Here is an 18,475-nt window from a genome sequence, read left to right as displayed (position 1 = left end):
TAAAGTATTGAACGATGTCACAAATCCTCACGCTGCCACTTTAATTAGGTTTGCTGCTAAATATGTTAAATTGAGGTACACTGAAATTCCAAGGGGGGGCAATTGCCCCCTCTTGCCCCTACGTGGCGGCGCCCATGTATAGTATACACCATGTATTTAGTATTTTTATACTTATTTGTTGGTTCAACTGTTTGAAACAGGCCTTGAAAGACAATCTCAAGTTTAAACAAGCCAGAGATTGGTAGAACTGATTTTAATTATGTTTTACTACTTTTGAAAATATATATAACAATATAATGATGCGACAAAAACTTTAAAGGTTTGTGTTGATGATTTTTACTTTTGTCAATTGTCATGAATTTCACAAAAGGTATTTTGAGTTCTATAATTGCTTTGTTTTAATTTTAGCTGCTTGTAGTAGTTTTTAATTATTAGGGCTTTTCAGTTGTTGTCTGTCACATCACAAATACTTGTTTATCATGGAACAAGGCAACAGAAACGAAGATCATCTCGATTCAAATGACCGAAATCAGGTGAATAGATTTGGTTAACAGCAATTATTTTAAGATTAAAAATACTTTTAAGTGTTTTACTTAAGATAGATAAATACCAGTTTAAAATGTTTTGTTTTTTGCTTACTTGACTATCTAGTGTAGTTCTGACCAAAGTCAGTGGTTCTCAACTGGGGACCCCCTTCCAGGGGGGCACGGGTGCAGGGCCGCTAGAAACACTCGCCAAGAAGCATTAAGCCATTTTCCATTGAGTCAGAACCCTTTTTCTTTCGCAATACACATAATTAAGGTTGTGTTGCGAATTTGGATTTAAGTGAATAAACATTCATATTCTTGATTCAATCAACAAGTTCCCACTCGATCTTTGTGTGGAGATTTACTTGGTTTCCACTCCAACTTGATGCCGCTGACGTAAATATGCACGAGGAATGATCACAAGAAACTTACACATAATATGGTGCAGCAGTAGTAGACAGTTTGAAAGTAAACACTCAGTTGAACGAGTTTATTTGTTACGAAACAATACCTTAGTTATACCTTAAAACGTCAAATATCACGATGGGCTTTGTGGCTTACAAGTGTTAGTTTTTCATGGCATTCCAAACCGTACAATTCAAGGACGAATCCCAGTTTTTTCAGATAATTAGAGGAAAAGTGCGTCGGACCAACCATTTTGGGGAAGTCGTATTGGTAGTTCTTTCCCTGCCCCCTCAATTTTCCGCTAGTTGAGCCACTGATAGTAAGTAACATAAAAACCCAAGTAAAAACATGCAACTTGCAGAAAATTGTACAAAATTGTTATAAAATTTAGCTTTCTATACATGTCTGTCTGATTCCAACATATTTATTTGTTTTTATTCCGACGTTTCGACGTCGGATAGGACGTCGAAACGTATAGGACGTCGAAATGGAATAAAAATACTTTTGCCAGAAGAGCTCTATAGACTTGATACTATGCCTGGCAGCAACAGCTTATTTATATTTATTTGTTTGTTTGCAGGTACAAGCTCCAAATATGGAGAGCAGTGGGCAACAGAATGCCCAGATTAACATTAGATCTGCCCTAACATCTGACACTCCGGAATCTGTGACAAACACACAACAAAGTAAGAGTACAATTCCGATATTTTTTACATATGACATAGTTTGGTTGGTCTGATCGTACAGATGTGTTTCAAATAGTGATCTTGTTTAAACTTTTGGGACAAACTGAATTAAGAATTTGTAATTAACATAGTTTTTTGACATCTATAGGTTTCCTGATTTGCTCCTCCATAAATGACTGCTGCCCATGTCCAACTGACTAAATCTTTGCTATATTACTGTATATAGTGTGTAATAGTTTATCCTATACATATGTTTCCAATCTTGGTGCTTTGCTAACGTATAATTTTTTTTTCAGTTATGTATGTAACCATTTTAGTGAAAAAAAAACTTTACACTGTATTTCTGGAAAAAGTTGTGACTTTAAAAATGTGGTTTGGGCATAAATGAAAACAAAAGCAATTGTATTGCTGAAAAATAAATAGTTTGTAGGGCCACTGATTCTACATGGTGAAATAACATGTATAGGTAATCTTCGCAAAGCATTAGTTCAATTAACCACGACATGTTTTTTACCAGACCAAAGTCATGCAAACAACCAAACAATACAAATGGAAGGAACAACAGTTAGTGGTGCTTCCATACTTGGAGTTCAAGGCAACGTGAATGTTTATAGTAAGCACATATGTAGACATTTGCAATTTGAAAACACACATTTTACAATTTGTGTAAATGCTTGTAACTTGATTCATCGAAGCAAACTACAACTTATGCGCTTATAAAATTTATTTAACCAACAGTTCCCGCAATTTGAGTTTGTTTTAATTATTTTTGATTCCTAGACCAAAACGAACAGCATCTTTAAACCAAAAAAAGTTTAATAGAATTTTTAAAAATTGTTTTATAATATTTTTGTGTTTGTTACAGCCAGTGTCTTTAATACTGTTTCAGAATTTGTTATTAAACATGTAATTCATTATTGTGTCCCCATTCTTGAAGGGGGCACATGTTGTTTTGTCAGTATTTGATTTTTTTTTGTCTGCTTCAAACTTAAAATTTACCATATGACCCAGCAGTTCACCAACAGGCTTAAATTTTTTAATTTGCACACATAAAGCTGCACACATTAAAGTAAAGGTCTAAGAGTTTCATACTTTGTTGGTTAGTGGATTATAATATAATCTAAAGTATTTTGTAACTTTTTGTTGGATTCACCAATTTTCACCCCTTAACCTCGAATGTTGCCATTTTTTTACTTGGAAATTCTACTAATTTGTCCTTCGCAAGTGCTTATTTTCACTTCCCCTACTAAAACAACTATGACAACGGAGCAGTATTTTCTCTCTTTTGTTGCCGAGAATTGAAAAAGTACTCTGAAGTCAAAACTAGATTTATTATTCTCAGCGCAATGCATGACGTCTTGCCTCCTAACTGTCTCGTGGCTATGGTGCAATCGCCTAAGTGTGTTAAAGAAACAGTAGAAACGCACACACACACTCAATTGGCGCACACGCCACAGTTCGCTTGATTTGTGCTTTCTCTTGCAGTCAGGTTTATTTGAAAAGATATGTTGCATCGCATTGTAGCTAAGGTGCCCAACATTTAAATTTAGGAACTTCCCTATGAAGACGGTTTATGACGATTTAGTCTTGTTTTGGGTAGTTTCCCTTATAAATGTGCCAGGCCTCTCGCCTAATATACACGTAAAATGGCCTGTTGTTTCTAACCCATTTCGTTTTCTAGTTCAAACCAACGTGTTAAGCGGCAAAGTGCTAAGTGCATATTTGTAAGCAAGCCCAAACACGAAAGTACACGACCGAAACCTAGTCAAACTTACAACTTTGGCACATTCTACTGCGCAAGGGCACTAAGGCGAGCTACATCAGTTTCTATTATAACCCGTTATCCAATTGACAAAAAGAATAATTGATTTTAGCAAAACTTTAACGACTCAGATTATGGCGCTACTTTCTAGCTTACTCAGCAAAACTGCAGCTGCAAGACTAGCGTGCTGTCACCTGATCAACCTGTGATCGTTGCTTCACAAATTTAAAGCAGCAACAAATACTAGAGGAATAAATGCTTTTCTTAATCGGTGTCCTACCTGATAAGTTGTGCAAGGTCACGAACAGAAGACATAAAATATGGCAATAATTAGCACGTTATCTAAACAACATAGTGCGATTACTGCGATCTAACATTTTTACAACCATTACGCGTTTGGCGGGTCATGAACAATATAACAGGAAACATTTTTAAACATTTGTTTTACATTTAACATTGTTTAAGTTTCAATACAGTTTAATACTTCGAATTTGGTGCAGTTCGCACTTAGTAAGAAATTGCAATCAGCGTCTATGCCAGAACACCAGTTTCGTAATTTTAACACGTTGAACTCTTTATTTAAACGCTTGATATATCACTATTGGCGATTCGATAAGCCAATAAAAAAACGATCAATGTGCACGGCTGTGAGACAACGACTCCTTGTTATCGCACAGCGATTTAATCTCCTAATAACTTTTGCAAAGTATTTTATGGTCGAGACGTGTCATTTTCAAAATTAGATGCGTTATTTGGTGTAGAATGCAAAAATGCATCTACGCCTTTTTCGCGTACATTACCTCCGGAGGATTTTACTATCATATCGTCGTTTTTTATTCCAAAAACTCGGTCTGTTCGACTTTTACATAGAGATCATCAATCCGGTTTATCGCATATTTCGTTGAAAATCGATGCGAATATCCGGTTTATGTGATTAACCGGACGATTTTCTTAACAAATGATGGGCGACGGTTTGGGATTTTTAATTGTGATGCAATTAAACGGATTATGCGATTAACCGGATTCGTCTGTAAATGTTTTAATCAAAACTTTTTGTCAATTGTTAGCAATTTTAAAATTAGTTGAAACCCAAAAGATAAGAGGTGTGTTTTAAAATGTTATTTTTTAGTTCAAGATTTGTTTTTCCCCACAAAATGTGCTTTTCTTTAAAAAAGTATCACTTTTGTGCAACAAAACCTATGGTTGTTTGGTACCATAGGTGAAATGTTGCTTTTCTCCGTATGTACAAAATAATTAATTATCCAAAGTTGATCCTTCCTACATTTAACCGCAAATAACCGAGCAGTTCACCAATAAGCCCGCTGTATTTTTTCCTACTTACCAAAGAATGCATGCAAAATGTGGTCACACCAAAAGTCCTATGTGTGTGATTGTGACTTTATAATAGTAGCTGATATATAAATACACAAATATGTATCTTTGAATTTATTTCTCAAAATACTAATAAAAACATTTCAAGTAAAGAACTGGTATTTGATTTGGCATTACTACTAAACAAGAATCTAATATATAGGGTTTAAACCATAAGTGATTAGGCAATGTGTTTAAATTATTATGAATTGTTTAGATACAACTGGAGCAGCCCCAACAACTGATGACAGATCTGAAACAGGTAAGTTAAAAAATTGCAATCTCCAAAAACATGTGCGTGGTTAAATTTGTGCAGCATTAAGTCTTATTTGATTTTGTTGCTTATTCTTGGTCAACTGACTTAAATGTTCCATGTTAGTATCATTTTTTTCTTCTAATTTGAATTAAATCTCACCCTATTATTGTCACAAATAAACTGGATTAGGACATTTACTAAAACAAATATGTTACAAGTTACTAGCAAAAATTTTCGAATGGACTTTGATCTTGTAAAGGAATGAAGTTCTTTTTTCAGATTTACAATCGGTTAAAAATGATTTGAAAATGTCTGCTAAAAAGCAATGCTCATCAAAAAACTTTTTGAAATTGACGAGACAGAAAATTGAGATTTGTCCGATGGAAATAACAGACAAACCAAGCAGAACCGTTCAACCTGCAGAATATGAAACACCTAGGAAACAGAGAGTACTTGCAAAATCATCAAAAACCTGGGAAGAGGAGGGACATTACAACAGAAGAAAAGATTATGAAAAAATTGATTTGAGAAAAAAAAATAAAGTTTCAGTTGAAAGTCTCTTTCATTTAGCTGAACAGCAAGCAAGTGAAAATGGTGAACCTGAATGCCAAGGAAATGTGGTTGCCCTGATTGGACAGCCAGGAATCGGAAAAACAACACTTTCGAAAGTTATCACTGAAAATAGTACTGAAGATAAAATGGAAAACATAACCGATATTGACTGGGTTTTTTATATTTCTGTCAAAAATATTAACTTTCAAACACCTGTAACACTGGTTGATTTTCTGTTAAAAAATTCTTTGGGTTCTATGACATACACAGGTTTGTGTGAAAAAGGATACCCAGAAAAAAAGTTGTTTTCAGAGATTAGTTCAAAAAATGTGTTCATTGCTTTTGATGGCCTCGATGAAGCTTCAACAGAATGGGATTTAGAATATAAAGTTGGCTTAAATCTGTGTGAAAAAAACAGCCCCTTGCTCTATTTATTTGGTCTTATGAATGGAGACATATTACCCGAGGCAAAAAAGCTATTTACATCTCGGCAAAACCATTTTTTCTCTATTCAGGCAAATCATCGACCCCAATTTGTGGCTGAAGTTTTGGGTTTAAACACAAAATCTCAACAGAGTTTGTGTGAACAGATTTGCCCCGACCATAAAGATGAAGTGTGGAAAATCATCGAAAGCAACCCAAACTTATCTTACTCGTGTTATGTGCCAGCTAAATGTGTCTTTATTACATTTGCTGTTTGGAAAAGTCTTAAGGAGGATTCTAGTGAACGATTTCACTCCCTCACTCATATTTTTGCACGTGGATTTAAGTATTATTTTGCTGATGGATTTGTAAAGGGAAAAGTAAAAGATGAAAAATACATGGATAAAATTGCTAAGTTGGCATGGAATGGATTTAAGAAAAAAAAATCTGTCTTTGAGAAAGAAGATCTGGACAATGTGGGGATTAACATTAAAACATTTATTAACATTCTTTCAGCTTTTGTAATGGATGAAAATTGGGGAATGACAATTCTTGACTGTGACAGAAAGAGCAACTTTTCACATTTAATTTGGCAAAATATTTTGCTGCTTGTTACCTCGTTTACTTTTCAAGTGTTGATGAGTTTTGTAAATTGATTCCTCGGTTTAAAAGTGACAGATGGGAGGTAGTTACCAAGTTTGTGTTTGGTCTTTTCAACTCTGATATCAAAAAAGTTGGTAAAAATTGTTTTTTGGCAACAAATCAAAATGAACTAGAATTCCTGGCTAAGAAAACTGAATTGCTGAAACTTGCTCGTGACGAGATGAAAGTGAGATTGAAAAACACTGGAAATATGAGCATGACAAAGCTGGTGCAAGTCTGCTCATGGTTGCAAGAAATTGATGATGAAAAATGTTATCAAGAAGTTGTCCCATTTCTTTCTTTGAAGATAAATTTAAGCGGCAATCTACTTTTGACTGATGTGTCAAGCATTACAGAAGTGTTGAGTCATTCTGAAAAAAAGCATGAGATCAAGATCAAACGGAGCTGCAAATTTCCTCATGGCACCCTAAAAGACTTTTTAGAAAATTTGGGGAAACCCAACATACAGGTTTGTCAGATTTATTATATCTATGATAGGCTGGTTTTGTGGAGCAGAATGTTTGTGATATATGCATCAGAAAATTAGTTTGCACCATTTATTTCTTCCAGAAGTGGAACATATAGTTTTTACCCTATTTCTTCCTGTCTAATGTCAGTTTGCCCTTTATGTCTGGTCAAGAAAGAGTGCTTACAACTTTCTTGGATGAGTTGATCATTTTAAGTTTTTACCTTGCTTGATTTAGCGGTTTACCCAGACAGTTGATAGACATTTATTGTTTGTTTATTAATGCTTTAGCCTAACGGTCCATGTGATTACTCTTAAACATGGAAAAATGTGTTTAAATAGAAATTCTTATGCCTAGACCAGGGGTCGCCAACGGGCGGCTTCAGGGCTGCATGCGGCTCTTTGATACTTTGGATGTGGCTCATTTTTAGTAATTACTGATTCTTCACGGCTTTCAAATTCCAATCCCATGACGACTATGCTGATCACAAAAGTTGAAAATGAAATATGCAGTGCAAAAAACATTCTAGTATTCCCGATTCCGATTCTAGTAGTTGGCTACAACAGGGTCAAAACCATGAAACGAAAGTCTAAAGGACGCAAAATTTGTAAAAAAAACATACATGCAGTGGCATTTATTTTAATAGGGCTTTGTGGCTCCCAGTGCTTTTTATACAATGTGAAAAGGACCCGAATGGCTCTTTAAGTGGTAAAGGTTGGCGAACCCTGGCCTAGACAATGCGGTACCCAAAATTCATCGCACAACTGCTAGTGATGGGACGATACCAGATTTTGAAGCGAGTACCGATACCGAGTACAAGTACCATGTGTGTATACTTTTGATATTGATAACCAAGTATGAGTACCTAGTGTACACTTAAATATAGTGTTGTATTTAGTTGTATATCACTAGCTAATTTATCTGCCTTAATCGGGTACAGGTGCGCACACACACATACTGAAAAATGTAATCTCCACAGGATAGCAAAAATAATATACATAACCTGGCGAAACTTTTTCCCGATTTTGTGCTGTCAAAAGCAAGTATTGACAAAAAGTTGCCCTAATTCTTTCAGTGCAAACCAGCCTTCGGTATCGAACATTTGTATCAAAAACTGATGCAATATATTTCGATACAACTGAAATCATCGATACTGACTACCGGATACTCGCCCCATCACTAACAACTGCGTATGTTATTGTTTTGTCATGCAAAACAAATTATTTGTAAAGTTTGGTTTGAATTCAACAAACAGGTTCCACTTTTTTGCAAACAAATTTTTGATTCTATAAGTGATTGCATCATGTTAATACTGTTACCAATTTGTATATACACAGATACATCTGTTTTTCTTGGTAGAAGGAACTGTGTTATTAATATTCTTGACTTTTTTGTTTTGTTTTCTTTTTCTTTTTACTATTCGTGTACATATTAGAGGAAGTGTTCCTTTACGTTAATCTGTTATCTATTTTTATATAGTCCAATGCGAACTAGTCTAATATAACGTCACAATGTATGTTCTGCACCCTTTCTTCCGGCGCTCGAAACTATCCGGCAGGGTTTCTTTTGGTGGTTTCTTTTCCTGTCGAACCCCACCCTCTTTCCCTAACACGGGTGGTTAGATTAGGTCCCAACCTGACTGGTTCCACCAACGTTTCACCCCCAGTCTTGATGTCCTAATGCGCCAACCTCACCCTCTGATGTGAGTCCCCGTCACATAACGCCTATAATAACGGTGTAGCTGCAGCGCGTTTCTCATATCTCCACCAACTGTGCCCTCTACTTTGTCGCGCTTTTTAACGTCTCAACGTTGCGCAGCTATCTCCGGCAAGGTGAATATTTTAGTGCAATTGTGTTACTACGATTTAACTCAACTCAACTCAATGGCAATTAAAGTTACAAACCAAATCAATTATGTTACAAAAGTTGATCTATTGTAAATACGTTTTGTTTCACAGATTAAACTATTGGACCTTGATTTGAACGACGTCACTGATGAAAGTGCATCTGGAATAGCTTCCTGTATTCATAATATTAGGGAATTGAATCTGTTTGGTTGTAAACTGACAAATGTTGGAATTTGTAAAATTGCAGAAGCCATTTCCAACCTTTTAAAACCAGTAAGTTGAAAGCAATGCAAAGGCTAAAAAAAATTTTTTTTTTTAAAACTATTTTTTTTTTCAATCATACTAATCTATTTAGGTTTATTAAAAACTGTGGCTAAAAGACATTAAAATTTTGATCATTGTTACATGTTTGTCCTACTCCTAAATATGTTCTGTTTTCAGATTAAATTATTGAGCCTTGAAGCAAACATGGTCACTGATGAAAGTGCATCTGCAATAGCTTCCTGTATTCATAATATTGAGGAACTGAATTTGTGGGATTGCAAACTGACAAGTGTTGGAATTTGCAAAATTGCAAAAGCTGTTTCCAACCTTTCACAACCAGTAAGTTTTAAACCAATGCAGAAGTTAAACAACAAATTACTTCAAACATAATTAGTTTTTTTAAAACTAACTTGACTGTTTAGGTTTATTGACAAATTCTGGAAGTCGGTTTGTGGCTGAAAGATAATAAAATTTTGATCATTGTTACATAATTGTCCCAAATATGTTTTGTTTTACAGATTCAATTATTGAACCTTAGCAAAAACATGATCACTGATGAAAGTGCATCTGCAATAGCTTCCTGTATTCATAATATTGAGGAACTGAAGTTGTGGGGTTGCCAACTGACAAGTGTTGGAATTTGGAAAATTGCAGAAGTTATTTCCAACCTTAAACAACCAGTAAGTTTAAAAACAGTACAAAGGCTAAAAAATAAATTACATTAAACCTAAATAGTTTTTTGGTAAAACAAACTTGGATTTTTAGGTTTATTGACAAATTCTGGATGTAGGTTTGTGGCTGAAAAATATTACAATTTTAATCATTGTTACATATTTGCACAAAACAATGTTTTGTTTTACAGATTAAATCAATGGACCTCAGCAGAAACAAAGTCACTGATGAAAGTGCATCTACAATAGCTTCCTGTATTCATAATATTGAGAAACTGATTCTGTATTATTGTAAACTGACAAGTCTTGGAATTTGTAAAATTGCAGAAGCCGTTTCCAAACTCTCACAACCAGTAAGTTGAAAACAATGCCAAGACTAAACAAATATTTGCTTTTATAAACTTAAATAGTTTTTCTTCAAAACATACTAATCTATTTAAAAGTTGTGGCTATAAAGTATTTAATTATTTTGTACTAATTTATCACATTTATTTTCTGTTTAACAGATTCAATTATTGAACCTTAGCAGAAACAAAGTCACTGATAAATATGCATCTGTAATAGCTTCCTGTATTCATAATATTAGGGAGTTGAATGTGTGGGATTGTCAACTGACAAGTGTTGGGATTTGTAAAATTGCAGAAGCTGTTTCCAAACTTTCACAACCAGTAAGTTTAAAAACAATGCAAAGGCTAAAAAAATTGATTTTGCTCAATTTGTTTTGTTTTTTTGTTTGTTTTTTCTTTCCTGCAGTTTGTTTGACTCGTTTTTCCATGTAATGTTTAATGGATTTGGCTGAAATTTACACAGATGGTAGATATAGTTATGTAGATGTACACCCCACTTTGTTTGTCTTGATAACCCCACTATTTACCCGGCTAGCCGAGTTTTTAACCAGTGTTGGAAGTTGCTGAAATTTGGATAACTTGTAGAGTATGCCATTTATAGGTGTCGATTGTTGTGTTCAACCCTGTAGCCCCAGCAATCACCCCACTAGCCTCCAAAGTGTTAAACGTTTTTGTATGTTAGTGTGCACCACAAATGCAAGGTTTCTGTGATGTAATAGTGTTATAAGAGCACCAAACATGTTACTTGTGTTTGTGGATTGCTTGGTGGAAGTTTTGCACCATGGCAATTAGGGGTGGTAACATTATGTCACAAGCATTACCGGTTGTTGCTTAAAACACCTCTAGTGGTCAAAATTGTAAACATGGCTAATTATGGGTCCCCTTCCCTGAAGGGGACACATCTTGATTTCACTCTGTTTTTTTTCTTTTTTCCACCGAAGCTTGTCTATGCACTTTTGGCATAAAATGTTTGGTGAATTTGGATGAAATTTTCACAGATGGTAGATATAGTAATGCAGATGTGCCATTTGCTTTGTTTGACTTGATAACACCAGTATTTACCCTGCCAGCCCCAAAAATGTAAAACGTTTTTGCATGTTGCTGCGCACCACAAACGAAAGATTTCTGTGGTGTAATGATATAATAAAGGCACATATGGTACTTGTGTTTGTGCAACATTTGGTGGGTGGTTTTGCACATGCCAGTCAGAGGGGTGTTCATAGCCTTATGACGTCAGAAGTGTTAACAAATGTTGCTAATAGCACCTCTAGTGGTCAGAATTTTAAACATTGGTTGATTTGGATAAAATTTTACATGACTGTTAATTAGGTCATCGTAGTTTCATATTTTAATCTTTTTGGGTGTTAAACCCCATCCTCACTCACCCACTAAAATGGGTGAGTTTTTTAAACAATGTCCGAATTTGATGAAATTTAGACAGCTTATAGAGGGTAGTATTTATAGTTGTTGTTTGTTATGTTCAACCCTGTTGCCCCAACATTTACCCCGCTAGCCCCCTAAAAAGGGTCCACTTTGTAAACAATGTCAGAATTGAATGAAATTTACGTAGCTTGTAGAGTGTGCCATTTATAGGTGTAATATTGTGTTTATCCCTGTTGTCCCAACATTTACCCCACTAGCCCCCAAAATGGTTCAATTTTTTTAAACAATGTATGAATTAAATTGAATTTAGACAGTTTGTAGAGTGTACCATTTGTAGGTGTTGGTTGTTGTGTTAAACTCTGTAGTACCTATCATTTTACTCCACTAGACCTCTACAGTCAAGTGCAATTCACCATTAATAGGAGCTGATTGTTGTGTTTTAGCCTATTTTCTCACTATTTAACACTTTTTTCTCAGATAGTCATAAAATAGAAAAAACATTTAATAAATGTATAAATGGAATGAATTTGAATAGTTTGTACTCCATACAGCGTATTTATTTAAGCACAGTACCGATCACTGTATTTGACGTTACAATGCCAAACTTTCTGATTGTTATCTCTTGAAATGTATTATTTACAACTTTGCATGTGTGGGGGACCCATGAGTTTTGCTTGCAGAAACAACCAAGGTTACAAAAGACAATGGATGATATTGGACCAAATACAAAATAAGTGTAGGAAATATATTAATGTTTCAAAATATGCTATAGTGTATATGCAAGGGAAATATGTGCTAAGCCACCCTTGTAGTTGGATAAAACTTTACAAGACTGTTGATGGGGTCATTGTGGTTTCATCATTGTAGTCATTGTGGTGGATTTTCTAGATATGCCTGTGGTGGATTTTCTAAAATGTTTAAATTAAATTAAATTTAGACAGATTGTAGAATTTGCTATTTATAGGTGTCAATTAGGGTTGGGTATGACTAGCCAAGTAAAATCTGGTCAAATTGGTCAAATATCGGTCAAATACTATACGCATTATTAAATTGCATTCTATTAACTTGCATTTTTAGATGTGATCCATGTTTTTTAATTGCATTGTAAACCTTGCAAAGTTTGCCATAACGTAAATCAGATCTTAATTTCGAATAAAAATTATCTCCAAATTGTTTTGGGCATTTATTTCAAATGAACAAAACACATATATATGTACATATATATTTTGGCTTTCAGAACACTTATACAAAAGTATGCCTTTAACTTTTCTATGTAAGAGCTAGTAGAAATAATTTACTCTTTAAGCAAATAAAAAGCATGTCCGAGAAAATTTCTCATTTGATTTTTAAATTTAAAAATAGTATTTGACCAGTCAAGTAGATCGCTGTCAATTTGTCCTGCTTGCCAACCCTAGTGTCGATAGAAATGAAATGCATTTTTTTCAACTGGCAGAAGCAAACTAAATTAATAAAAAACAATGACTAGTATGGGTCCTATTACAAATTAAGTCTAGGGAATGTATTACTATTTCCTTTTTTTGTTCAAAGATGAAGTTATTAAACGTTGGTGCGAACAACATTACTAATGAAAGTGCGACTCCAATTGCTTTCTGTATTCATAACATTGAGAAACTGAATCTGTGGAATTGTAAACTGACAAGTGTTGGAATTTGTAAAATTGCAAAAGCCATTACCAATCTTTCAAAACCAGTAAGTTTTCATTACAACATTCAAATGTACACAAGTTGGGGCAAGGTTAAATTGTTCTGTTCATTAAGATAAAAGTATTTGCCATTGGTTTAAACACACTTGATGAGAAAGCAGAAAATTGTTTGCTGGGTTGTTTGCACAACATACAAGATGAACTTAAAGTATCAAAATCTTGCATAAGTGCAGACTTTGAATCAAAGTACTCAAGATTACCTGAACCAGTAAGTGAAACATTACAATAATATTCCGTTCCTATGACATTAGGTTGCATCACAAATTTATTTTCATCCAGAAACCCAGACTGGATGTTGTGCCGTTGTAAACTGCAATGGATACCAGCTTATTGCTTCAGTCAAAGGCAAAAAATATTTGCTGCTACAAAAGAAACCCAAACAGATAAATTAAATTATATTCTTGTGGCAAAGGATAAAAAAAATCAAGTTATAGTTAAAACAATAATTACAACAGACAGAATAATTACAAGAATAATAATCATACATGAGAAGGGAAAAATATTTTTTGCTTGTTTGTGCAATCAACTTGTTGTGTATAAAAAAGGCACAATTGCAGACTTTTCGTTTAAGTGCTGAAAACCACCTGTACCAGTAAGTGATATAGTTTGTGATTTATTCTGTTTTCTGAGAGACTATTTCTTATTTTAGTGCTGACCACTAACTCTTCAGTTAAGCTCATTCTGGTCAACTAATCCAATTCCAGGAAAGGAAGATGAACTGCTGAATTCTTGTAAAGTTAGTTGCAATGTTTTTTTCTTTCGTCATTTTTAGACAGATTTTAGTTTTAGTTTTCTTAAACTGTCTGTTAATAGAAAATACTGTCAATGCCCTATTTCGTGCCTTTTGATAAATTTTACATCATCTGTATTCCTTTGTGTAGTAGAACTAGATTTAAAGTTTTGTCTTGGTGGTAAAACTATTGTTTTCACAGAAGTACTTTCCATTAAAACAAATGTATTCAACCTAAATTAAACTTTTAGAAGATGACTCTTGCATTCTTATTATGGATGTTGTTTAAGGGAATTTTTCTATCGTTTTAAGATAAAAAATATTGTCCAGTGTAGTTTTGTAACTCAGATTTATTTTCAATGTTTTGTAACAAAACCTATTTTGCAGTTCCACTCTCCCTTTTATTGTGCACAGGAAGACATCTTCTACACATGACTGGCAATTCCTTGCTTTAGTGCTGGTCACCAACACTTCTCTCAAGCTGATGCTCTTTCAACTTTAGCTTGGACTTTAACATTTGCAAAATCCTGGAAAAGTTTCAAGTAAGTGAAAATGTTTCACCAATTTCGTTTCTGTGTGGTAAAGTAGGTATTTTATACAGTATTTTGGTGTTGAGGTATTTTTATACAATATTAATTTGTCTTTCGGACTAAAATCTTGGCAGTTTTGTTATAAAGCATTTATTGTGCCTTGTGACAGACTTCATCTCCATTACTGCCCTGCATGTAACATATACAGGCTCATGTGATAATTTTTTATCTAGTGCCATCACTAGGTGAATGTTAGGTGTTAGTGTTTTTCATTTCCTAATTAAAAAATATGTTTATTATGGGCCCCCTTCCCTGAAGGGGACACATATTGATTTTACTCAAAATGTTTTGTTTTGTTTTCTTTGTTTTTCTTCTTCCCAAAGTTTGTTCGACTCGTTTTTCCATCAAATCCTTGATGGATTTGTATGAAATGTACACAGATGGTAGATGTAGTTATGTAGATGTGCATCCCACTTTGTTTTTGTTAATAACCCCAGTATTTACCCCGCTAGCCCCCTAAAATGTTTTTCCCCCGAAGTTTGTCAGACTTGTTTTTCCATCAAATGCTTGATGGACGTGGCTGAAACTTATACAGATGGTAAATATAGTTATGTAGATGTGCATCCCACTTTGTTTGTTCGGATAACCCTAGTATTTACCCCGCTAGCCCCCTAAAAGGGGTGAGTTTGTAAACAATGTCTGAATTGACTAAAATTTGGATAGCTTGTAAAGTATGCCATTTATCGTTATTGCGTCATTGCAGTTCGGGGGTTGTTAACAGCCCTTTGATGTCAGAAACATCAACGGTTGTTGCTCAAAGCACCTCTAGTGGTTAAAATTTTAAACGTTGGCAGATTGGACTGAAATTTTGCAGTACTATTGATTGAGTCATTGTGGTTTCCTACTTTTAAGTTTGTGTGTGTTGAACCTCCATTAGTTATCCTACTAGCCCCATAAAATGAGTTTTTTAATTTAACTAGTTTTTACTCCATATAGCATATTTAAATATGCACAGTACCAATCACTGGTTAAAACAACTTTCTTGTTTTCACAAACTGGTTGGTTCTAATCCCATCGCAATCTGTTATGTTTCTTTAAGCAGGAAATTTAAGCAGCATTGCTCCAACCCAGTAAAATCCGATCAGTTGAACTAAATCAACAACAGCCCAAGTTTAAAAAACTGAAATCAAAAATGACGTACTTGCAATGAAACAGGCAACTCGAGGGCTCACTCAAAGTGAGGATGGCGCACTCACGCGTTGCCTTTCCGTTGAAGATAAAAATGAAACCAACAAACTATATATTTGCACGTCTACAGTGGAAAGATTATTTGGACCAAACACTTAGAGACTACCATTATGTATCCAGGCTGTTTCGTTACTCAACACCAAATAATGAACAGTTCCTGGCTGACGCTCGTGTTAACTCTGGTAAGTATTTGTGTAAATTTCTGTGTAAGTTTCAAACTGTTTTATATGATTAAGCCAAGTAACCTAAACGTGGCTAAATCAGAGTTCAGAAACCTATAATATGCAATTTGCCAAGCTAATTATGTGATTTCATGCTTAAGGTACGAATTCTGAATACTTTAACAGATGCCATTTCTAACTGCTGGAATGCGGCTGGCAACATCACAACCCAGACAATGTAATCAACTATTTTAGATTTCAAGACTACATGCTATATGTGGAAAGGATAGAATCTTTAATATGTAAACTCGAAAACAAGCCAAAATCGTAAAATCACATCTCTGATGCAACGTCATGGCAAATGACGTAACAATCAATATGACGTACTGTTGTCGTATTTGAAGGTTTTATTTAGCAATGCACCGAAACGACTGATCGACAGTTTTGCGGAAAAAATGATGTTTGTTGCTTATTAATCGGTTACTCGCACTCGAAAATACTTCCAAAGTTCTGATGTATTTATCCCTGTGTCTTGATGCAATAGATTACTTTGCAATGAAAATGTGGTAACCAAGTTACAAAAGCTGTTTTTATTGGTTTACGTTTTTGCGATCTTTTCGTCATAAGTACTGGTTTTTCATTACCCCACCTGCTTCAGTTGACTTTCTTTACGTTCGTTGCTTGTTCCAATCAGAGTCTTTTTAGCCGCATTTGACCAACTGTTTTAAACTTTCTGGAGCCTTTTAACAAAAACAAGAAACGTGTTTTTTGAACAAAAGCTTCTATATGTTTGTTTTTTGATATTTCGTGCGGTTGTTTTGACTTGAATTATTTCATGATGCAAAAGCACTTTTTCTGAAGAATGAACTTTTTTAAGTTTTCTTGTGTTTTTCTTTAATCGATTGTTTTTGTGCTTTTTATGGAGATTTTTTCAGAATGCGTCGGTCCGTTTTGTAGACAATTTTAGTTCCTTCATGTGGCATTTTGTCGCGTTCTGTGTGGTCACCCAAGCCGAGTTGGCTACTACACAAAAATTATAGTGTTTCTGATTATATATTAGCAAAGATAAAGAATGAGAATCGCACCGGACGTGTTGTCTTTTTTGCGGGTTAGGAGAATTAAAATGCTCGATGTTTTTCACATTTTACTCATTTTTAACAGGACAAGCACAACAATAATATCAGTTGGCAAAACCTAAAGCCGGGGTCCGGCAAACTTTTTTGAGGTGTGGCCAAAACCAAGTTAGTGATTTCTTGGCGGGGAGAAGTATTTATTTTTACGTTTTTTTCACCGTGTTTTTTAAGTTAACTCCAGTTACTCAAGATGTAAGTTATGAATATATGTAACTACAACTGCAATTATGTCAAACCATCGAGTGTGTACAACTTGTTGGGATTACTGGTATAACGCAGTCCCTTCGGAGAAGTGGCCAGCTTCTTGAGTCAGCGTAACAGGTCACCTCCGCATTCTCAAGAATTACCGCATATACGCAGCCAGTCAGCCACCAATAGCACACCCTTGAATGAAATTAAATTGTATTTTGTTCTTGTGCAATTGGACTCAACAAACATAGCAACACATTAGGGTGAGGTGGCACGAAAAATACAAGACACAGAAGCGAAAACCCAGCGTTTTTAGGGGTTAAAAATACGCTAAAATAATACTCGGAAAAGGAAACCGGAGAAAAACGCAGCAGCTGTACCTGGCAAGAGAAGGGCGGTCTGAAGAGGTTGGAGAACCGGGGGCGCTGAAGGCAACGCGACAAAAGTTCGAGTGATGGCTCATTTCAAAAATATGAATATAGAGAATAACATTTGCAAATTTTTGAAGAGCAGCGTTAAATTTAAGGCCAGCACAAATTGAATATTGGTGGGGGTGAATGTGGCATATTGTTGATAATATTTCGCCATGAATCCTCCTTTTTTAAAGTTTGTGTTTAGGAGAAAACTCTGCAAGACATGTTACTAAGTACCCCTGGCGTTGTGAACAATATTTTTTGGAAAGTTTGTGTCCTTAAAAGCGTAGAATATTCTGTCAAAATTTCAATATCGTATCTTTTTTTTCAGACTGGTGGACAGTTTCACTCTGGTCTTTTTGAGCAACTCCCTTTACCACTCACTTAGTGTGCTTACTATAGATCTAATCCTTAAGCGTACTCCGTAGTGAGATTATGATTTTTATTTACTTAAGCGTGATGACAAGTGAACCAATAAACATCTTCAGCATTTAATTCCTTACAGCTGCTTAACATATCTTGTCATTTTTGTGTGAACAGTTTGCCGTTGACAGCTGCACCTGTAGCACGTAGGCCTACATATTAGTGTTGTTACCAACGATTTCCAAATTCCAATACACTATTTAACTCAACTTAATTATAACGTTAATACAAATCCACTGCGTACACATTTGTGCACAAATAGAGTATAGCTAAGGATTTAGATCAAGAAAGTGATCGGTCGCTACACCTATTGTCTCAACTT

At 34.8% G+C, this 18,475-nt stretch overlaps 1 pseudogene across 1 annotated transcript; it reads left to right on the top strand.

Annotated features, from left to right (window-relative positions):
- The first annotated feature begins 412 nt into the window (after positions 1 to 412).
- LOC145232102 (NACHT, LRR and PYD domains-containing protein 13-like) lies at positions 413 to 17,133 on the top strand (annotated as a pseudogene). The gene is made up of 17 exons (XR_013860830.1): positions 413 to 533; positions 1,513 to 1,618; positions 2,136 to 2,231; positions 4,969 to 5,013; positions 5,287 to 7,093; positions 9,050 to 9,211; positions 9,380 to 9,541; positions 9,721 to 9,882; positions 10,065 to 10,226; positions 10,380 to 10,541; positions 13,152 to 13,313; positions 13,382 to 13,534; positions 13,606 to 13,918; positions 13,976 to 14,062; positions 14,444 to 14,598; positions 15,905 to 16,016; positions 16,182 to 17,133. The product of XR_013860830.1 is annotated as an NACHT, LRR and PYD domains-containing protein 13-like (transcript).
- Positions 17,134 to 18,475: the final 1,342 nt, after the last annotated feature.

This window comes from Phallusia mammillata, chromosome 6, assembly GCF_965637545.1.
Source record: "Phallusia mammillata chromosome 6, kaPhaMamm4.hap1.1, whole genome shotgun sequence".
Taxonomy (NCBI): domain Eukaryota; kingdom Metazoa; phylum Chordata; class Ascidiacea; order Phlebobranchia; family Ascidiidae; genus Phallusia; species Phallusia mammillata.
Note: the sequence above shows the minus strand (reverse complement) of the source record. Positions and strands in the feature narration are given on the sequence as shown.